At 36.6% G+C, this 24,294-nt stretch overlaps 1 protein-coding gene across 16 annotated transcripts in view; it reads right to left on the bottom strand.

Moving 5' to 3' along the window:
- Positions 1 to 24,294, bottom strand: part of CRPPA (CDP-L-ribitol pyrophosphorylase A) — a 331,012-nt gene that overhangs the window by 68,722 nt on the left and 237,996 nt on the right. For 14 of the 16 annotated variants that reach the window (XM_032483917.1, XM_032483907.1, XM_032483909.1 and 11 more), the window contains 2 exons: positions 2,467 to 2,777; positions 421 to 522 (listed from right to left, as the gene is read on the bottom strand). The gene's annotated coding sequence lies outside the window, so the exon portion shown is untranslated. Of the gene's footprint in view, positions 1 to 420; positions 523 to 2,466; positions 2,778 to 4,446; positions 4,526 to 24,294 lie in introns of all 16 variants that reach the window. The other 2 variants (XM_032483901.1, XM_032483904.1) reach the window with 2 other exon arrangements.

The raw sequence follows: 24,294 nt of genomic DNA, 5'->3' as shown, positions 1-24,294 counted from the left end.
TTTTCACTCCTCCTTTTGTAAGAGAGGATGGGGGAGGCAGTATACCCAGCTAAAACATATTTCTCAGCCTCACGTGCGCAAAAGATGGTCAGTAAGATGTAAGCATATCCCGTAAACAAAATGTAATAAACAGTTGGATGAGACCTCTGGAAAAGTTTATTGAGCTGACAAGTGCCCTTTCTTTTCTTCTTTCCCAAAACATTCCTGTGAGGTCCTGTGGTCCAGAAGCTATTTTGGACCATGAATAGAAGTCTAAGAAATTCACCCCAGAATCCTTGGCACTCTTGTGCTATTGAACAGCTATCAATAACTGCCTATCTCTATACTTTTTATTGGTTGACAAAAATAAAATTATATATTTAAATCACTCGAGTCAGCACTGGTACCCAAGTACTACTCTTACCTGATATAAAAACTTACCCACGTAGTAGGCACTCCTTTGGCTTCCAAGTTTCCAGGTAGCTTAATCTGAACTTGTACTTTACAATGCAGATTAACACACTCACATTCTTCATTTTTGTCCTTGAAATAAAATGTTTGCCCATGAGAACATTACTGTACATTTCAGGGAACATAATTCTAATGAAATCCCAATGAATATTTTTATTTTGAGGATTATTCTTATTTTATCAGGCAACAACTTGAGAAATAAAGAAAGTAACACCCTCCAATAACTTTTGAATTACTTTAAATATTTTTTATTACTCAGAACAAGTAATAATTTTTCAACAGCCAAAAAAGGGTGAAATCTAACTGTTTGATATGAGTTTAAGAGAGTTTTAAATTTATATGAAGGTGATGATGCCTATTTACTGATTCACTGAAACCTCTCAAAATAGCTTCATTAGCAGAGGAGTAGAAAAAAGTGGAAACTTAAAAAGGCTGATCTTGTCGGACCCTTTATTTTCTGGGTGTATTAGCCAAGGAATGTCTAGAGCATGATTCTAAGAAGAGCACAGGTAGTTGTAATGTGGAAAATACTTAAAAAATATACGACAGAACCACTTACCTGGGGACCTACCAGGTGGGTTTGTTATGTTCATGTTCTAAGAATAAAAGAATAAATGGAAGCCATTCTTTGCTTCTAATAATTTGTTTCCTTTCTCCGTTCAAAGAAAAATTAAAGAAAATAGAGGACAAAGAAGGCTATCACCTGATTTCCTTCTAAATTAGGCTATAGCATTGCCCAAGGTTAAGCTTATATAACCTTTAACACCATAAAGTTAAAAGTATGTGGTCAAGATACCTTTTAAAAAAATAAGAAAGTGAGGTTTTAAGAGACTCCCCCATGCTTTTGTAGTTACATGAGCTTATAAAAAATCTATACTTTTTTTAAAAGCAACTTCCTTCTTAAAATTGTATTATTTCACTTAAGAAGTCTTGGCTCAATTCAATTACTTGGCATCCTTTGAGGGGCTCATCTTCCACGTGAAAAAACATAAGCTGCCCACGACGACCAAGTACCTGAGATGCTTCAGATGGTTTGCTTTTTCCTGGTTACAATAGACTCAGCCAAACTGTGTTAGTCAAGGGCACAAGTCAAAGTATTTTTAATTGATAATCATTCCAGGAACATCAGCCACCATAACCTTTTAGGATAGGTCTTCCCAGGCCTGTAAGTCACTGACAATTTTAAGCAACAACAGACTTCACTTAAGAAATATCCTATAGTTCTTAGCTAAAGGAACACAAGCCCTACGTGGTCCCAGCATTCTCATCTTCCTTCCTACCAGCTGTAGACTTTCAGTTCAGGACTTCTGACTCTGCTGCTGTTGTGAGTGCTTTTTCTTCCCTTTCAGTCACTACTCTCTTATCTTTTTTATTTTCATAGCTATTATCCTTCCAAATCCTGTTTCTGAATGAGAACATTTTTGAGTTCTCTGACACTTACCTTGATACTTAAGTGTAGTATCTCAAATGTGTATTGGTATCTGAGAGTATAAAGGAATTCCATGATGATTATCTTATTTCTGTTAAGGGAGGTCAGGTAGGGAGAATTGTAAATACAAATTCAGGCACTGAGGCTCAGAAGAGCTATTTATAACTCAGCCAGAATCACGTTCATACTAAGTGACAGAGCCAAGACTAGAATCGAGTCTTCGGTTTCCTAGCCCACTTCTTCATTCGCTTTGCTGTATTTCTACACTTGCTTTTGAAATGGGTACTTTTGTCCCATAGACTAGGAAGGTGACTGAAGTGACTCACGGGAGACAGAATTCTCTCCCAGTCAGACATGTCTCCAAATTGAATTATTAATAGTGGTGAAAATTTAAGGAGCTACTAAGGTATAGAAAATGTCAGTATGAAATAAACAATTTACATTATGTTACTCTTGACAATTAGGTCATTTACCAAAACTATAATATTAAGTGCTATTTAGTGTGAATCTAACACAAAGCCATTCTTAAAACCTTAACAACTGACAAATGTTTCCAGAGGTATCCTTTGCCTGAACTATGTGGTTACCTTAGGGAATCTTCTGAATCCAGGTACAGGATGTCATAACAATGTCTGCTTGGATCAGAGGGCTTTTGCTGCTAGATTTACAGGACATTTGGCTTGAATCCTTTGTTCCTCTATCTCATTGGCTATTTCTAAGGAGACCTGTATTGCCACAGTCTTGGAAAATGGTCTTCAGGGTTAGCGAAGGATGAAGAATGGTGGCAAAAATCCAGTTTTTCTCTTCTGTTCTTCCAATTCTTATTTAATTTTAGCTCAATCTGTAGCCACGAGAATCAGCCGAGCACAACTATAAAAATAAGAAGCATACCCAGAGCCTAAAGAAAATAAAACAAACTTTGTAGGTGAGGGTATGAGTAGCTGCAAGCTTAAAAATCATGTATATCTGTATTTTATCTTAATTATTTTTCTATTTTTCTTAGCCATCTTTGTGGGAGGAATATTCTAAATTTATGTAGTAGAGAAAAAATGTTAGATCTTCTCTCACATTAAGAAGTAGTTTGCTAAATCAATATCCATTCAGTAAGTACTTATTGAGAACTTGTTCTGAGAGACACTGTGATATGTACTGGGAATATAATATGAACCAGGGAAGTGTTTTCTTGCCTTCAGGAAGCTTACAGTCTGATGAAAATGGACAAAAGGAAAAATAAAAATTAAAGGTAAGTGCTACAACCATGAGAATGTAGAATCTATGAGAAAATTTAGAACATTCCCATGAGCATATTAAGATTAAATATAATCCACTGTGTATCTGGTTTAACTCAATTCAAACTTTGTTCTGCTTTTAAGAAATGATAAAGAAATTTTTTAAAAGGTGATATTATTATAAGAATAACCTTGAGCTTGCTGTAATGTAGAGGAAAATGAGGATCATTCTTACACTTTAATTCATTAAGAAGTTTTTGTATTATATTAATTGCAATACAATGTATAGTAATACTGTGTTTGTGATGTCATCTTCCTAAATATGAAGAGATTATTTTGAACATTAGTTTAGATTAAAATCAAAAGACATGCTCTTCAATGCTAATAAATTTTATTTTATAATAGAAGACTCTATCTTCCTTGGTTTGTTGGGTGCACTTAAGGGTGTAATTCCATAAGAAAATAAAACCAACCAAAATCCATTAATATGGTAGGAGATAGGAAGCTACAGCTAATGTCCATCTGTATTAAAAGTAATAAAGAAATTATATTATCCTATAAGGTAGTCATTGGTTTAGTGTGGTCATATAATATATATCACATTTCCAAATTGCTCACCTAAATTCACTGCTAAGAAGCTACATGTGATAGCCTGATACTGATTTTAATAATCAAAAATAATAATGAAATAGAGCACATTACAAATTACTTTTCATAACTCTTCAAATTTACATAGTGTTTCTGTGGGATGTAACCAAGAAACCTTGCCTAGATTCTGTACTGATTTTACAGTGTCATTCCAGGGAAAGAATTTCTTGTTATGGTAGAATCCCTAAACCTCCACTGCAAAAATCTTAGCTCTGAGTTGGATGACTTGAAAAACCACCACCACCACCAACAAACTGAATGAACGGGAACATTTATTTCTGTTTATGTATCTGATCTGTACTCCTAACATATTGTTTAGAAAATACATTCCACAAGAATTTTATTTCAGTCATCCAGACAGCCCAGTGGGGACAGATGATAATAGATGCTCAAAGATTAGCTAGCTGGATTTTGAAGGTTTATCACAATTTGAAGTATCTTTAAATTTCAATGGTAAGGGTTAAGTCTATTAAATTTTAATCTTGAGTCAGACCAGAGTTATCGTGATACCAATTTAATAAATAAACAACTTACTGAAGGCGTATTTCTTGTCTTTCTAACATAGTACATATCCACTAGATCAGTAATGCAAATTTAACTACAGAGGATCCATAGAACTGACAGGGATCACCATGGTCCTCTAGATCATAGAAATGTTTTACATCATGTACATCAAACCAGAATAAATACCTTCTAACTTCTCCATGTAGTCATGTCTCCTCAAGGGCCGCCAGTCCTGACTACTGCTACAGCGATAGCCAAGCCTTTTCTAGAACAGACAGTACACACACACACACACACACACACACACACACAGTTTTTTTAATGTTGACAGTTCCCAAGAGAGTAGTTGTCAACTGTCCAGGGAATGTATCAATATGGGCCAGACCACAGAGAAATATTCTTATCTACTGTATATTTATTTTACTATTTGCCATATCATAAATATAATCCAAATTTCCCTTTCTTCATGAAATATTAATATATGTGTTCTGATCTAAAGCCAGAATTTTTGTCATATCAGTGCTTTTAAAAGAATAGCAACATTTTAAAATTTTGTATTATATCCTGATGTTTTGACTCAATACATTTTGAAAATCTACATTTATATAACTGGCTTCAAATAATATTTAAATTATACATAATATTCCAGAATAGAAAAACATTCTTATTCTTTGAATACATTTTAAAAGAAAATATTCTGATTCTTCAATTAAGTAATATACTTTCTGTGAATATTTTCATTTGGTATATGGTATATAGAAAATGCTTGAAAAATATTTTTGCATTTATTGAAAGAACAAATTAAGTATATAATTATATATATACTTCTAATCATATTAGCATATTGTTAACTGTGATATTCCAAACGTTCATATATCCAGTCCAATATAAAACCCTTTTCCACTAATCCACTTAAAATATCCACTTTCAAAATAATAAAAAACAAAGAATATTTATTTTTAAAAATTTCTTGCTGTCTTCTATTATGAAAAGTAATAGTTGCTAATTAAAATTTAACTTTCTAAATAATTCGTAGCTCAAGTAATTTCAGCACACATATTTGCTTTCCTTTCCTATGGCACCGCACTTAAAATGACAGTAACAACCACAATAACAACAATAAAGAAGACACTCATAAACAGTGAAAGAAATGGAAGGCAAATTACCAAGAACAACAAAAAGTAGATAAGGAGAATTTTTTCTGGCAGTTGGGTAGCCGAGATAACCTAATATAACTTGCCCTGAAAACAACAAAAAATGCTGGATACAATGTACACAGCATCAGTTATATTTGTGGGTGTGTTATAAAGAAATTAGGATTATTTGAGGCAAAAATGTATGCCTTCTACAATCTACTCCTCTCCCACCTCCACACCACCCCTCAACTTCTACCACTACTTACACCCTTTCTGCTAATGGTAAAAAGAAAAATTACCTGTCTTGAAACTTAGTGCTAGCAGAGAAAAAAAATTAACTCTCCTAAGAATTCATAAATACAAACAGTTTCTCAATGAGTTTTACACATCAATGCTATGCTAGCTGGAATGCCTAAAGAATTTTAAGTCATGAGTTTATTTCTAAGTGTTCCCAGATTAGTAGTAAATATAGGCACTGGGAGAAACAACTCCGTATCTTGTCTGAGGGTCACCAATCTTAAACCAAGGCCTTAGGGAAGTACCAGATAAACTTTCAAGAAATAAGAACTCATCCTCAAAAATCATCAGACATGTAGGAAATCAAGCACCATGAAGGAGAACCAGCAGAATTAACAAATAGCAGAGCCAGACAAAAATAGGAATAAAGAAGGGCAACAAATAGAAAACAGTAATGAACATGGTAGATATTAATCCAGTTACATCAATAATCACTTTGAATGCAACAATTAAAGACAGATTTTCAGAGTGGATCAAAAAGCAAGATCCAACTATATGCTGCCTACAAGAAAACACTTTTAATATAAATATGAATATAGATGAAAAGTAAACATATGGAGAAAAGTATATCATACTAACATTAATCAAAGGAAAGCAAGAGTAGCTATACTAATTTCAGACAGCAGAACTCTACAATGCCATCAATCAACTGGATATAATTGACATCTATAGACTATTTCATCCAACAACAGAATACATATTCTTCTCAAACTCATACGGAACATTCAGCAAGATAGATGACATTCTGGGCCACAGAGTAAATCTTAACAAATTAAAAAAGACAAAAATCATACAATGTCTGCTCTTAGACCACAATGGAGTTAAGCTAGAAATCAGTAACAGATATTTGGGAAACAGATTGTATTTGAGAAATACCCAAAATACATGGAGATTACACAACACAGTTCTGAATAACACAGGGGTCAAAGAATAAGTCTCAGGGGAAATTTTAAAATATTTTGAACAAAATGAAAATAAAAATACAACTTCTCAAAATGTGTGGGTTGAAGAAAAAGTAGTGCTTGGAGGAAAATTTATAGCATCAAATGCCTGTATTAGAAAAGAAGATCATCTAAAGTTTCCAAATTAGAAGACTAGAAAAAAAAGAGCAAAATAAATCCAAAGTAAGCAGAAGAAATAATAAGAATTAGAGCAGAAATCAATAATTTGGAAATAGGAAATCAGTAGAGAATATTCATGAAACTAAAAGCTGTTTCCTTGAAAAAATTAATAAAATTGATAAGCCTCTATCCAGACTAAGAATAAAAGAGAGAGGACACATTTTACCATTATCAGAAATCAAAGAGGGAGCATTACAGATTCCATGGACATTAAAAGGATAGTTAAGGAATACTACGGCCAACCCTATTCCCACAAAATTTGAAAAACTGGATGAAATGCACCAATATTTGAAAGACACAATTTGCCAAAATTCACACAGGGAGAAATAGACAATCCGAATAGATTTCTACCTGTTAAAAAAAATTGAATCAATAATTAATGACCCTCAAAAACAAAGCACTTGTCCCAGATGGGTTCACTGGCAAATTCTACCAAACACTGAAGGAGGAAATTATACCAATTCTCCACAATGTCTTTCAGAGGATAAAAGCAAAGTAAACACTTGCTAACTCATTTTATGAGGCTAGCATTACCTTAATACCAAAATGAGACAAAATTACTGTGAGAAACAAAAACTGAAGACCAATATTTCTCATGAACAAAAATCCTCAACAAAATATTACCAATTTGAATCCAAAAATGTATAAAATGAATTATATACCACAACCAGGTGGGATTTATCCCAGGTATGCAAGGCTGGTTCAACATCTGAAAATCAATTAATATAATCCATCACAGCAACAGACCAAAAAAGAAAAATCACATGATCATATCAATAGATGAGTAAAAATCATTTCACAAACATTATTAACACCCACTCACGATAAAAACTCTCAGTAAGCTAGAAATAAAGGGTATGGACATCCTCATCATCAAGTTATCTACAAAAAAACAAAACAAAAAAAAAAAACCTACAGCTAGTATCATACTTAATGGTGAGAAATTCCAGTTCTTCATACTAAGACCGGGGAAGGATGTCCCATCTCACTACTCCTTTTCAACACTATACTGAAATTTCTAGGTGATTCACAAGACAAGAAAACAAACAAACAAAAAACATATAGAGATTGGGAAGGAAGAACTAACACTGTCTTTGTTTGTAGATAACATGATCATCTATACAATTATAGCCAGGCTGCAGGATACAAGGTTAACATACAAGTCAGTCATTTTCATATACCAGTAGTTAACAAGTGGAATCTAAAACTAAAAATGCAATACCATTTACAGTCGCACCCAAAATATGACATATATGGGTATAAATCTAACAAGAGATATACAAGATCCATGTGAGGAAAACAATAAAACTCTGATGAATAAAATCAAACAATAGCTACGGAAATGGAGTGATTTTCCATATTCATGGATAGGAAGACTCAACATTATCAACATGTCAGTTCTTCCCAACTTGATCTATAAGTTCAATGTAATCCCAATCAAAATCCCAGCAAGTTATTTTATAGATATCAATGGAAAGATCCAGGATAGCCAACACAATATTGAAGAACAAAGTTGGAAGATTGACACCACTCAATTTCAAGACTTACTAAAAAGCTACAGTATTCAAGACAGTGTGGTGTTGGTGAAAGAGTAAAGAAATAGATCAATGAAACAGATGAGAAAGCCCAGAAATAGACCCAGACAAATCTGATCTTTGACAAAGGAGCAAGAGAAAAGACAGTGTCTCTTCAGAAAATAGTGCAGGAATAACTGGACATCTGCATGCAAAAAAAAAAAAAATCTAAACACAGATGTTACATGGAAGAAGAAATTTGCAGAGACACATCTGATAAAGGACAGCTTTCCAAAATAGAAAAATAACTCTTTAAAACTCAACAGTAAGATAATGAACGATCTGAATAAAAAATAGGCCAAAAATCTGAAGACACACTTCACCAAATAGGGTATAGAGATACCAATCAAATAAGCATATAAATGCTCCACATTAGGTGCCATGAAAGAAATGCAAATTAAAACAATAATGTGATACCACTGCACACCTATTAGAATGGCTCAAATGGTCAGTGCTCAAGTCTAGAACACTGACAACACTAAATTCTGGCAAGGACATGGAACAACAGGAACTCATACATTGTTGGTGAGAATGCAAAATACAGCCACTTTGGAAGACAGTTAGGCAGTTTCTTACAAAACTAAACATATTTCCACCATATGACCCACCAATCACTCTTCTTGGTATTTACCCCTAAAAGTTGAAAACTTATAACCACATAAATACCTGCACACATATGTATACAGCAGTTTATTCATAGTTTTTAATACTTGGAAGTAACCAAGATGTCGTCAGTAGGTAAATGGGCACATAAACTGTCGTACATCCAGACAATGGAGTATGATTTAGCACTAAATAGAAATGAGCTATCAAGCCATGAAAAGACTTGAAGGAAACTTAAATGCATATTACTAAGTGAAAGAAGCCTATCTGAAAAGGCTACATACTATAGCACTTCGATTATATTACATTCTGGAAAGGTGAAACTTACGGAGACATAAAAAGATCAGTGGTTGCCGTGGACTCGGGGAGGAAGAAGGATGAACAGACAGAAAACACAGGGCTTTTGGAGTACCACAGATATTCTGTAGGATAACATAATGATAGATACATTTGTCCAAACCCATAGAATGTACAACACCAATAGTGAACCATAATGTAAACTAGAGACTTTGGGTCGTCATGATGTTAATGGAGATTCATCAGTTATGACAGATGCACTCGTCTGGTGGGGGTTGTTGATGATGGGGGTGGCTATGTGGGGGGGGGGCAGGGGTGTATGGGAAATCTCTGTAACTTTCCCTCAACTTCCCCCTGGGAACCTAAACTGTTTTTTAAAAAAAAAACTAGGGAAATAGATGTTTTAGATTAAAAACAAGTAGCAGAACACAAAATTAAAACTTACAAGTATCTGCCTCTTCGGAGCAGAACTGTGGGGAGAAAGACATGTGGGTTACAGAACTGCTGGTTTTCATTATAAGCCCTCCTGTACTAGGTGATCTTTTTTTTCTATCAAAATGAACCACTTTCATCTAAATCGATGAATGGCTAAGTAAATAACAAACACCAATAAAATTCTGCACAAGAGTCAGTTTATGTCATTCATGTAACCAGCGGCTGCCCAGCCTTATCTTACATCGGCCACTCAATACTCTTTTCACTTCTGTGCCAATATATGCTATCCCGTATCATGAGGTATAATGATGTCTATTCTCCTTTGCCTGGAGAGAGCCTAAATAAATCCCAGATCTGAGTTGCAGGAACTTTCTTCAACAGTCTGTAAAATATTTCCTAATCATCACTGTAAGTCAGCTGAGTCGCATGTCAATCATAGAGGAAGAACAGAAAAAGGCAACTGAAAGTCTCTGGGATCATTCAAGCTAATTTATAGCCAGAGCACAACTAGAATTTAGAGACCCCTCAGGGATGCATGGATAGCAGCTCAGCCCTCTGAACAGCAGCGCGCCTTAACTGGAACACACCCAAAGAGAGACAACAATGCTCCTGGTCTGAGGTTCACTCAGTGAACCTGGCAGTGACCCAGGGATAGCTAGCCTGACTCACCCCTGAGTCAGTCCCATTTTGTCCCTAGTTAACCTTGCACCAAATTCCCTTGTTGTTTTCTTTTTTAACTTTAATTTTTAAAATTTATTTATTTTTAAACAGGATTCACAAGTTGAGAAAATAACCTCTTTTCTTCCCTCTCTTCCTGTAGGATCCAGAATGACAAGCTATAAACTTGTGCTCTAGTGAGGTGGCTGATGCCTCACTGGGTAGTTTGCCCTCTGTGCTATCAAAAGGACACAGTTATCTAGATGTCAAAGAGAGTGCACAATCTCATCAAGGGGCCAAATGTACTCTCTTTCTCCTACAATTAAAAGAAGAAAAAAAGGAAAGTTCCAATCTTGTCTTCCTATTGCTAGTTGTAATTCAGTCTTCCCTCCAATTTTCTTCCCAAGAGACTACTCCCAATACACAGCAACCCAGGAACATGGAAACCCCAAATCACACCTTTCTAAAACTATCCCACGTTGGCGAACAAACATCCATTACAGTAGGGAATTGTACTAAAGGGATACCCCAGGATCCACACGTCACTGTGCATCATCTCCAAAGCCATGCAAACGGAGAAAGGAATTTCACAGACTAAGTTTCACAAAAAGAACAGATCAGTAAGAAATCATTGCCAATCTCATGATGAAGTTCATTTATAGGTCTGGGGTACTTACTATATATTAGCACAATATAATCACTGTGGTGATAAAACAACCACAGACACATCAGAATCATGTTTCACCTCACTGGACTTACAAATACTTTCCATTCTCATGCTACGAGCAGATATTCAAAGTTTACCTAAACCTGAGTCTTGAATAGCACACCTTCGTATTCAGTGACAAAATTATGTTACCAAATGTGTTTTTGCTCCGAATCTCTCAGGCATGTTAAAGTGCCTGTATGTATGTTTCTCTAAAACACCGCATGTCCCGCTGGCTTGGGGCTTTTCATGTACTGTTTTTCTGCCCACCATGCTCTCCTGCAGAACGCAACATGGTTCGCTCCTCCCACAACTTTTTGCTTTGCTCAAGTACCACTTTCTTAGTGAGATGTCCCCCCAGATCACCACATTTAAAATGAAAACTCCTCCATCCCTGCGCTCCACATCCTCCTTTCCTGTTTTATTTTCTCCATAGCACTTAATACCTTCTACTATATCTATAATTCACTTATTTCTTTTGTTCTCTAACATCAATACACCTGGCACATCAGGATGCTCACAAAGCACTTTTTGAATGAATGAATTTAAAGATGATGCAAATGACTTTAGCTAGGTATCTTGATAAACTTTTCAAGTGTTAACTTTCCACTATAAACATGAATTTTCTTTTACATTTCAGTAAAATTTTATGTTCTTTCCAATATCCAAATGTTGTTTCATTTTTTTCCTCTCAAGAGATTTCTTAGCTTCCTCCATTTTCAATTTTTAATATCTCACTGGCCTCTTAGTCTGTCTCCATCCAGTGTTTATTTGACACTTCCTGGTTCACTGAGGACTACCCTCAACAAAGAGGGGTTTTCCAAGCAAAAAAAAAATTCCCAGAAAGAAAACAAATCAACCCTGCCACAAGGAAGTAGAGAATTTGCTGCAGGAGATCATATAAGCAAAGTGAAAAATATCTAAGACTTACAGGCTGTGGTCCACCCAGAAAGAGAGAGAAATTGTAGTGCCCAAGGAATCCTTGCTCCCCTTCCTCAGATGAGAGGTCTCTGGCAGGAGTCCCATCTACCCCAACTCAAAGGGCAATAATTTTCCAGGAGACTCATTTGGACACATGGCTACTTTCCAGTCACTTGAGAAGTTCTCCGGCAAATGTGTCCTGAGATGTCTACAGCCTAGGTATGATTTCAGAAGATGGATCTGCCTGAATGATTTCTTGCCGGGACTTGGCTGGGATTTTTTTCCATCTATTCTAATTTTTTTCAGCCTAGATTTTAATGAGTATTGAGTAATAAGAGTATTTTAGATGTCTCTAGTAGCTGAGATCGAGTCTTAGACAAAAGACTGCTAAGACTGAAATATAAATAGAGAAGAGTTCAGGATGACATCATGGTGTATGCACACCAGAAGTGACCACAAATAACCTACAATAACCTTTAAAATTAGTTTTTTCCTGACTTCATAGAACAATATTTTATTTGGCAGGCATATATTGGCAAGCTCTTTCAAAAGCTCTATTTGTTTTCTGTATCCAGGAAGACACAACCAGTGTTTTCACATAGGTTTCCTTCTATGCTGTGGTTTTGCCATTTTCTGCTTCTTTATGAGTGGCTGCTGCAGAATATTTTTCTTTGGGACATTTATTAAGAGTAACAAGGATATGAATGAAAAACCACCCTTATAACAATACAGGGTGGGTTTTTGCTTCCATATGCAGTGCTGACCAAGTCCAAAGGACAGAAGTCGAATATATCAACAGTGATATGGTTGCTTTATTCTGGAGTTATATAATAGCATGCAGCTGGACAAAAATATATTATAGTACATTGAAGGGAATCAGTCCATGTGTCCTTTGATGTGTTAATTAAATCCAAGGTTAGAAGGAGAATATTGCATCACAGCACAGCTTTAAAAAAAGATATACAATTGTCCAAGCCTAACTGAGGTGTTAACAGAGAGCTGGAACACAATTTCAGAGTTATCTTGTAGGCTGGCCAATTGTTCTAGTTTTTGTTTTTTTTAATGTTCCCGTTATACAATGTAAGTATTTTTTTCCTAAATATTTTAACAAATTATAAGATCTTTCTGAATCTGATTAATTTCATATCACCCAGCTTTTAAAATTATTTTACATTACACAGGTTTTCAGAGATGAGTATATATAAATCCTTTCAAATACAATAAAGGCAAAATTTAAATTTCCCAAATAAACAGTGTCTCTGGAATAAGTCACTATATTTCATTTTCTTCTTTTGGTTCCTATTAATCTTTTACTCTCACACAAGCAAAAGAGGAAGGTTCCAATAATTAACCTTGTGCTGTTGACCTAACCAAAATTAACTGGCTATGCAACAATTTAGTTGTCCATATAAAAACAGGAAGGGAGATTTCCCCAAGTAACCCTTATTCACCATGAGAAAAACAGCTGGTGCTCTCTCTTTCCGTGCAAGCCTGTGGGGCATGGATGGAAGAATGTATGTCTCTGATATCCTCTACTTGTAAATGGGTGGTTTTTTCAGTGGACGTACGCCAACACACAGTTCCTGAGAAGCAGGGGCCCCAAAAAGTCTGGTCAAAATTTTTAGAATGATATCTTTATAAGATGAGGTATGTGAAAATGAACAAGGTTTCCTCACCAGCATTACATGAATAATCACTGCAAAATAATAGTGGAAACCTACACCCTTTCCTCCTACGAAAGGAGGGAAAGACTATTAAGAAACATTGCCTTCCATCAACAAAAATCAGCTTTAGTACCAGACTTCTTTGTGTCCTGTTTGCCAGTAGTTCTGCTACATTTCCCACAGTACACTGCTGGGATTTTTTATTTTTTATTTTCGCTACGCATGCTCACACATCTGTTGCACACGTGTGATCAACCGACTAGATTTCTGAGCCAAATGTCCTGTTAAATGGACAGAGTGGGCAGAGCATTCCTTTGAGAGTTAGATTCTGCCTCTGGTGGATTGCCTCCAAATGCAATGGTGTAATAAAGAAAAGAAATCTGCTCATTTGAATTGCATTGAAATGAACTGTGTCCTCCCCTAAAATACCATATGGCAATGATCCCTGGAGGTACGGCACATAACACCTAGGTCTGGCAGACTCCACTGGAAGGCTGTAAACGTCCCTGTGTAGTCAGACTGTGAAAGGCAAGAGAGCTGACAAGAAGCATGCAGGGTGAAACAAGAATACTATCTGATGTCCCTCAGTCAACTCGAAATGAAAGAAAGTAGACTGAACAAAGAAGTCCTAGCAAGTTGTCCTGGAGAAATCCTTCGTCTCCCATTAAAAAGCGGTTCTTGGATCTCACCTCGAGTAAAGTAAAACCGTATGGAAAGAAAGCTGTTTCACCTGAGCAGTAGCCAGAGTTTCTTTGCAGCAAATTATCTCAATAAGACTCAAGTGTATGTCTGCAAAGCAAAAATGCAGTCTTCATAATCAAACCTCCACCAGAGCTGAGAGCAGATGGACCAAGTAACCGGAGACGCAGAGTCGTGCCTCTACTTTTGGTTAACACTCTCGGTGAACCTGATCCTACCACAGGTAGCAGCTAGTGACCTGCACGCCATTCTAGAAATCCCCTCAAGGGACTGACACACACAGACACACACACACACACACACACACACAAGCCCTTTTCAATGAAGAAAAATTCAGTAACTTTGGTGGTGAGGTACTGATAGGTCTGTACGCCAAACAACAGGAAAAAATAGCCTGTTTTATGCTCTGTAGCAGTAAGGCATTGCTATAGAAATTCGAGTTGGGATTTAAGGACAATAAAACCCCAATAGCCATTGGGAGTTATAAAATTTTCACCTGTATCATCAATTCAATTCTGGTCTTTTCTTTCATCTTTCTTGAAAACGGACAAATTTTATACCAATTTAGTCCCTGATCAAATATATTTCTAGAAATAATATGAGAAACTACCACAAGACATGAACTTACTCCTGCCTGAATTTCTTCATATTCTAATAATTTGATCATAATAGTATATGTCTACTAATGGAGTAAAAGAAATCCTAAAACTTTAGTTTCTTTTCAATCTTCACTTTTCTTTTTCTAGAAGCTTTGACAACTAAAAGAAAGTCTATCCAGATACCCCAATTGATATAATGGATTTATATCCTTGTTCTTGACTTTCCTGAAAATTTTAAGTTTTCTTTTTCATTTCAAATGTGACTTTGTGTTTTGATTTCTACAATTCCCTTGTGGTAATTTGGAGGAAACTCAGTTATGATTAATTATAAAACACAGATATGGTGTCATGGACTAACAGCAGCTAGCACATATTGGGCAGTTTTACCTTAAATAAGTTAATAGTAAAAATTAGCTAACAGTAACTCTTAATCTTAACCATAATCCAGTAACACAGGTGTTATTATTCTGCCTGTATTGTACAGATGAAGAAACTGAGATTTATTAGGATTTTGTAACATGCTTAGGGTCAAAAGTAGGCAATATAGCTAAGGGGTGGCCCAGCTTGCGGTTCCAGAGGCAGCGCTGTGACATGTCTATGACACCACCAGGCTAGAAGGGTTTTTGGTTTTGTTCTGTTTTTGAAATCCAGACTCTCGAATTGTCATTTCAAACATGTCTTCTCTACATTCTAAGACCATCAAAAGGGTAAAGTTCTACTTGCCTCCATAATTTCACAGTATTTGTTAGAAATCATCATCTTAACCATTTTTCCTTCTTCACATCTGCATCTTCCCCATGACCAAAGTATTAATCCATTGTCTCTAAATTCTGCCTCTAATAATATTTTAAAAGCTTAACCTTTTCTTTAATCTTTTCTTTCACAGGAAAAAAAAAAGTATCTTCCATTTTACCCCAAAAGTCATCTTTTTTCCCTGCTTTCTAAACTGAGGAACTTTGCCAAAAGTACTGACTTATGAGTAGAAATACACAGATTTGATTTTAAACTATTTTGAAAGAACTAAATGTGTTTAATTGAAGTCTATCAATAGGCTCTTTTCCTCTCCTTATTGGAGTCATTTTTCTTGAGGACCTCTATGAATGTTGGACCACAAAAAATGGCTCTTGGGAATCGTGTAGCAGGCTGACGCCATTCCAGTGATATCCATATTTCAGAACAATCCTCGTAATATCAACACAGATGTTTCTTTTTTTCATTAACTGTAGTATCTTCAAATTTGATACTGAAACACCACATAAATGTCAGCTCTTCTTTGTCGTTGATAAAGATGGCATTGAATTCTAAAGCAGTATTCACATTCATATATTACAACCCTGTTTATTGTTTCAGCAGAGGAGTTCTGAGTGCAAAGTGTGTGGGAAGAACATCTATCTTATTCTTACAGATCAGAAAGCTGATGCATAGAGATTAAATTGTATTTGTGAGGTCAGTGAAAATATCAACAGAACTATGATGAGCCAAAACTGCATTCCACAAAACTCTAAAAATAAAGTGGATTTTCAAGTGACATGTAATGAACATTTTAAAACATACTGTAAAATTAAAGAATTCATATATTCATGCCTTTCATTTCAGCCTTAATTTAGGCTATCAGCATTTTATCAGATTCACAGGAAATTCCCAGCACAGTTTGCCAATTGATCTAAAAGTATAAAGTCCAAAGGAGTCATATGTGTGTGTGTGTGTGTGTTTACAGGATGTATTTTTGTAAAATGCACAGTATCATCTGTGCTAAGTAGACTTTAAAAGTACTGAATTTGCTTTTCAAGGGGGACAAGACTGCAGAGACACACACTCTCCCACTTCTCAGCTTGGTTCTAATAGCAATTTTCTGGCCATTTTAATAATGCTGCTAATTGTCCTGGATGTCAATTGGTGTAGCTGCATTTCTTTTCAGATATCTGGTGTCTTTCTTATAATTGTTTAGATTCTTAATAATTCCAAGAAGACTAATCTGTTCTTCGGGGCACTCCTATCAATAATCTCGATCTCTTGCTGAATTTAAGTAAAATTGTTAGCTGCGTTTTAGTGAAAACAAATGGCAGTCTCTACCCATTAGCGTCTGCAAGAATCTGAGCAGTATGCTCTTGATCAGACATACAAGCGGAGTCTGATAATATTCTCGAAAATTCTTCCTGAAATTCCACATCTGAATTAAAATTAAGAAGTTAGCTGGAGAGACAGCAAGAGAGAAAAAGAAAAGCAAATAAACCCAAAATAGGGACATTGCCGACTGGCCTGACGGACGCCTCAGAGACTTCTTAGTTGTTTCTCCAGTTAGCATCCAACGTGCTGTGTGTGGAAACACTGGTACGTAGACAGCAATCTGAGCTCGGCAACACTCCTGCTTACTTTCTTTTCCTCTCCCCCTCCCTTTCCCAACGTCCTTTTACTTCCTAATCTGCCAAGTCAAATGCTAAATCAGGAGCAATAGCCCACAATTAGCCTTTTCAATTAAAATGCAGAGTTCAAAGTTGACTCCAGAGTGAGTAATTGCTTTCGAAAACCACAACCAGCAGGCAGCTGCCAGATTATTACAACAGTTTATTTAACCTCAAAACATCTGATCAATTTTATTATCTCAGCAGAAGAAAGATCTCCTGGAGAGTCGGGTTTAAAATGTACTACTCATCCTAGGTGTCTGAGAGAAAATAAAAAAACCCCTCAGTGCTGTAAACAGCCTTCTGCCATCACCTTGCTGAGAAAACACACTCAGATCAGACCTTCTGCATTCGAAAGTCAACAGAAACGAAGAACCTGGAGGCAAGAGCATCCTGGTATCAGCTGGGGCGAGAGTGCGGGGAAGGGGGCCGGGCACAGACAACCTAGGAAATTACAAGATTTAAAAACAGTCAAACATCCGGCTCATGATGTTTGGGGTTTTTAATCATCCAGAAAGGAGACACAGTGAGGGCTGCCAGCCTCACCAAAACAAAGAAGATCACGTTTCGCGGATCCTGGTTTGGCTGCCTCCACGCTGCCGACTTTATTATTGTGAAATCCGCTCTGAGGCTCCAGGGATGAAACCTTCTGTTATACAAATGGTCCGGGAAGCCCTCAGAGCTCCTGCCTCCAGCCGGCAAGGCCAGTGCACAGAACACGTAGCACGCCCCCTCCGGGCCTGCACCTCTGGGGTCTCTCCCAGCCCTGCCTCCTGACTCTCTCCCCATTTGCCAGGCCTTCCCTAGAGGCCTTCGGGTTTAAGCTCCCCCACCGCTCTCTCTGCAAGCCCAGAGGAACCTACTGCACTGAACAGGTTGCTCACCTTCCCTCAGAGCTTTGTTGTGAAGACTCAGTGTCTATTATGTCCATAAAGTGCCCGGAACTGGGGCTGGCACACAGGCAGTGCTGTGTAAGTCTCAGCACTTTGTTTTTATCATTCACGGAGGATGCAGTCCTTCTCTTTGGCTCTGACCTGGCCCGTTGGGCAGTTCCACCCACTCTCAGGCCCAGCTCCCAGCTCCTGGAACATCTCTTCAGAAAGCCCAGGTGGAGGGGTCAAAAGGCTAGTGACCGGGGCTTTTTCGGTGGCCTTACTTTATGGTCATGTTATAACCAAGTTTTGAGCTAATCACGTATCTCATCTTTCTAGCAGTTTAACCACCTTGACCCAGATGGACACAGAATACAGGTAACTAACTCCTAATTATAGTTATTTCCAAAACATAGCATCATTCCCAGCCACAAAAGTATACTAATTCCCATCACTGCATTTGAGGAATATTAGTTTTGCATCTTTTCTGCCCATTTTAGCAACTGTCAACTTGAAAGAAAAACAACATTCTAAGAATGCCAATTTAGAAAATGTTTATGGGGATATAAGCTATTAATTTCTACAAAAAGGCACTTCAGTATCCCCCAAAATCATGAAAGCACTGTCTATATAGGTATATTTTTTTTGCATTTTATTTTCTGATTGTCTTTCATGTCTATTCCTCAACCTCATTTCGCTTTTCCTTCTAGAACCATGTTAACACATTTGATAGTCTTGAATTCCTAGGAATTCTTGTATAATGTTTTGTGTATATTCTGATGTAAAGTACATTGATGTATAACCTAATAATCCATAAAGGTTACTGATTTATTAAAAAAAAATTGATTCATTCTGTTTATTACTTTCATTGAACCCAGAGCTCTTAAATCATATTCATGTTGTTTTGTGTACATCTAGTTTGTTGTTTTAATTACAGCAGAGTACTCTAGAGAGTACACCCATGACATTTTTACCTACCCACTCAATGCTTGCCATTTAATTAACAACAACAACAACAACAACAACAACAACAACAATAGTAACATCCAATAGCTAATCTCATTTTTAATCAACCTGATCTAAAGTCACTGTTATTCTGATAATTCACTGAGGGAATTTTTTCCCCTCTAATCTTTACTTAAGCGTTTCCACCTGAATTATCAAGACGACTTTTTCACTTTCTAGTAAAGATACACTCGGAAAAATTAGCATTTTTTGTTTTGAAATCTGATTGTTGGCAGCCAACGTGCTTTGTTGATAAAAGTAAATATCTTTCAGAGACACGGAGCAATACAAAACACAGACATCGTAAAAGCCTTCTGGAAATAGTCCATGAATAAAAAGTAAATAATTAGCCAGCCATGTTTTCAGCATCTATAGCGTTTTAACTACAAAAACGTAGAAAATGCACAAGATCCGAAAGATGTTATTTGAATTCCGGTACTGCAGCACTATTTGATATACTGCAATACTGAAAACAATGTAAATGTCTATCCAGTAGGAAGCTGGAGTCTAAATGAAATGTGGGATTTCATGCAACTGTAAAAAAAAAAAAGTGAAGTAATTCTATAACTACTGACACAGGAACATCTTAAAAATTCATTGCTAGAGAAAAAATGCAGGCCACAGAAGAGTATTTTTCATGATTCCATTTTCGTTTAAAAAAAAAGCGAAGGAAATATATACGCATAGTAATGTGTACAGAAACAGGATTGTTATGTGCTAAAAAAAAATCTGGGAAGATTCAAATTGTACAGAGGTGTAGCAAAACCTAAGAGAAGGAAAAAAATTACCTTTTAATTTTTGTCCTTCAGGCTGGAGAATGATTTTATTCAAAAGTGGAGTACTGGAGGAGCTGGCCCAGGGACAGCATCATTCAGGCAAGCAGACGCAGATGTAAGAAAGAAACCAAGGAGCAGATCAAGAAGTCACCCCTACCCCAGATCACGTATTAGAAGGCACTGCAAAATCAAAGTAACTTAGCTGTGTCCACACTGACACATCACTTGCAGAGCTGTAGGGTTTTTTTGCTTTTTTGTTTTTTGTTTTCTTATTGAAATGAAAAAGAAAAAAAATTCTCAATTTAAATAAAAGCAACAATTTTCAGTGAAGAGGTTAGGGAAAATTACTTTGTGGCCATTGATGCTGACAGTAAGGTAACAAAAAATTCTTGTCAAATAGTTAAGATAGTAAGAAATTAAAATAATATAATAATATACATGTGTTTTTTCCCTTGATAAAGATTATGTAAATTCCAGATTAAATTGTATTTTACCAGTAAAAGACTAATAGCATCTCAATTTTTCATAAATATTTTACTTTTGAAATTTTACTTCTGAACTTTTAACGTTTTAATGTTCAGTGCTTCTAAATAGATTATATTTTACTTTTTTCTCCAAATATGCAAACATCAAAAGTTCAATCCAAAACAGAACTTAGAGGCTTATGTCAAAATCTGATGGTATTTTAAATTATTTACAGAATCTGGGGAAAACATAAGAAATTTTTAACAGAAATATGAAAAAAGGAGGTAAATGCAGGACCATCCACACTAGAATGGGAGTGAGTATGCTTTTATCTCTGAAAGATACTCGTTTTCAATTTTCCTAAGACAGGTAGGCATGCTTTTTTAAATTGAAAACTTAATAATGAAACATTTGATTTTGTTACTATGTAGTCAAACCAGTTCTCTAGTGAAATAGTTTATCTCAAATATCTGGGAAAACTATAAAAGAAAGTGGCTGACTACCAGGTAAATATAGAATTATACCCACAGCAAATACAATACAACAGACCTAACAAAATTTGGTGAAACATGTTCCATGTAAAACCAGGACGTTTTACACTGATACCCAGAAATTACTAATCTGGATTCTATTTCCACCAATGATTTTAAATTCTGAACTCTTCACATATACAAATAAAAATACTAATGTTACATATTATTACTATACCAATTTTTTAGGGAAAAAAACCTCTGCTTATAAAAATATTCCACAAGATTTTAATGAGAAAATTATTTTAAAGAGCATGAAGGAAATTCTAAGTATGTGCACTTAAATCTTGCTTTCTTCATAGCTGACCACAAGCAAGGCAACTGAGAGGAAATATTTATGATGTTATACTCCCTCTGGTGGCCACTTCCACCACCCTACACCCTCCAGAGCATCCTGAGCTCCAGGATTTTCATGACCCTGAATGGGAAGGGTCTCTGCAGATTGCTGAGTCACTGTTCCTGTGAAACAGGGACCTCGAAGGCAGGTGTATCGTGTCTGATCTAAGTTTCACCCCTTCAAGAAAGCTACTGTTTCTATCTTGGGATAACAATTGCTACCAAGTTATATTTGTATCAATGCAAATTCCATTATTTCCTATTCTATCATGCATTTTTGGACCTCTTGAAGAAACTGAAGAATCTACTCCCTTTTCTATTTTGCCCTTCCTTAAAGTATATTTCCAAAATATCTCATCCTAAGAGTAGCCACTGAACAGGTGAAAAACAATAGCATTAAGAAGCCCGTGAAAAAGACATTGTCTCAGGCAGGAGTAAGAAAATAAGAATGCACTATTAATAATCCATGAAATTACAAACATAAAATCATTGCCTTATTTGCCATTATAGAACATCACTGCCCGTGACAGTGTCGTACCCATGAGCAAACAGTTTATGGAAAAAAATATGCCCAATAAATGTTTGTTAGTTTGGACTTAAAAAACAAAAACAAAAACAAAACCAGTTCCTTTCGCTTTGAATGAAACTACGTAATCAGTTTCGATAGGGTGGGAGATGTAGTGCAACTGATTATTTTTGCTAGCCCACAGTACTAGAGGAGCCCTGTGTGAAGCCGAAAACACCTTGAGGGACTTACTGCCCAAAGGGTGAAGCAAAAAAAGTATCTGAACAAAACAGCAGCACTTAGTCTCAGGAAAGGGACAAGGCGTACCTATGTTAAAATGCTCAAATACATCTCCTCGATTTCGAAGTCTTCAAGCTGAAATCCCCACCAATGTGCTACATGCCCCTTGAGCAGAAAGACCCTCCTGCCCCTTTGCCCCTTTGCACTAGCACAGCAGCTACAACTGCGTAGATGCTTAAGCCACGCTCAGTGTTGATGACGACGAAGCCCCAGGTAACACGTGGGTTCCCCAGTACTTAACGCATTCTCATTGATGCCACATGACTTTCAGATCATCTGCTGCTGAGAGAAGTGTTTTGGGGGTAAGAGGAAGTGAAGGAGACTTAGGACAGGTCTTAGGCTGTGCTGTGGTCAAGGAAAACCTTGGCAGGTGGGGCACTATTAATATAGGATGAAAGAGACGTATTTAAACAGTCAAGAACATGAGAGATACATACTCATCCAGCTCAGATCCACTATCCCACAGAAAAGGCAAAGTGCCGCCTACCCTAGAGGAGAATTACAGGACCTTTTCTACTATGAAAACTTCCATTGTATCTACCCTAGATCTCCTAGGAAGCATGACTTTGTAAAATCATTACACAAGTAAGTGAGGGGGTAGGTATGAGGCAGAGGACAGGCCTGGGGATACAGAGAACCTGGGGAGTGGATTTCTCTGAAGACTACATTGCTTGGACGTGCACTGATGTCTGTACAAGTGAACAACAGCATAAGCACACCAGGCAACCTGAGGCACCCCTTCTCACTGCCCGGCCTCGGATGTCACCTGCAACATCCGCCAACAATTTTTACAAAACACAACTTCCGTGGTGCAGCCCAGGACCCACTCTAAATTGCTAGGGAGGCTGCCTGAGAGAAGCAACATACTTAACAAGATCCCCAGACGATTTTCTGTATAGATCTGAAAGTGCAAGAATCTTAACATCAGGGACTTAAAAAAGTCACAGGTCCTTATAATGGAGTGGGGGTGGGGGAAGGTAGGCTCTACAGGATCAACTGCCTTGGGGGAAATCACACATGCACATTTATGTATCCCTTAGACATTGCCATTGTAGACCTGCATGCCATCTGTTGATTCCATTTCCCTTCGGTGTGGGAAAAGAATATTTCTTTGCATAAGCGCTAGATTACATCGTGGTCTAACACTTAGAGGTCGTATTAAAAAATATTTAAATTCTAGGACCACCTTGAGCTTAGAGAAATTACATTCTGAGAAGCCCAGGGTAAAACTGAGACCAACTGAGAAAACTACAGCTTTAGATCCTTCTTTTGGCTTAACCAGAGAAAGTGCTAATAAATTGAAAAGATGGATTTTTTTCATTCTTCCATGTATTGAGCAGCTAGTATAAATGACGTGTTATGTTTAATGACATGAATAGCAAGATGATGAGTGATATTAATCTGATCCAAACTAACGAGACTGTTAAACTTCCAGAAAAGAGCATCATGAAAATTCATAACCTTAACATGAGAAACTTTTCAGTAGGTATTGTATTTTCAGGTTGATACTTTATAACATATTAAGAATTCTATTTCAGTGAAAGAAAACCACAAGGACAGCAAAGTGGAACTAAAGAGATGAGTTTGATTTATCCACAGGTGGTAACAGAAAGTAAACACTACACTTTCCTTTAGGAAAGATCTATTCAAATCCAAAAATGCCCAGAAGACCTGAACAAGCAATTCTCCAATGAAGACATACAAATGACCAACAGGCACATGAGAAAAAATGTTCAGTATCACTAATTATCAGAGAAGTGCAAATCAAAACTACAATGAGGTATCACCTCACACCAGTCAGAATGGTCATCATTCAAAAGTCCACAAACGATAAATGCTGGAGAGGGTGTAGAGAAAAGGGAACCCTCCTACACTGCTGGTGGTAATGTAAGTTTGGTGCAACCATTATGGAAAAATGTAAGGAGAGTCCTCAAAAAACTAAAACTAGATATACCATATGATCCAGCAATCCCACTCCTGGGTACATATCCAGAGGAAACTTCAATTTGAAAAGACACATGCACCCCAGTGTTCACAGCAGTACTATTTACAATATCCAAGACATGGAAACAACCTAAATGTCCATCAACAGATGACTGGATAAAGAAGCTGTGGTATATTTATACAGTGGAAT

This window comes from Camelus ferus, chromosome 7 (genome assembly GCF_009834535.1).
Source record: "Camelus ferus isolate YT-003-E chromosome 7, BCGSAC_Cfer_1.0, whole genome shotgun sequence".
In the NCBI taxonomy this organism is placed as follows: Eukaryota; Metazoa; Chordata; class Mammalia; order Artiodactyla; family Camelidae; genus Camelus; species Camelus ferus.
The sequence above is the reverse complement of the archived record's forward strand: the minus strand, read 5'-3'. Positions and strand labels throughout refer to the sequence as shown.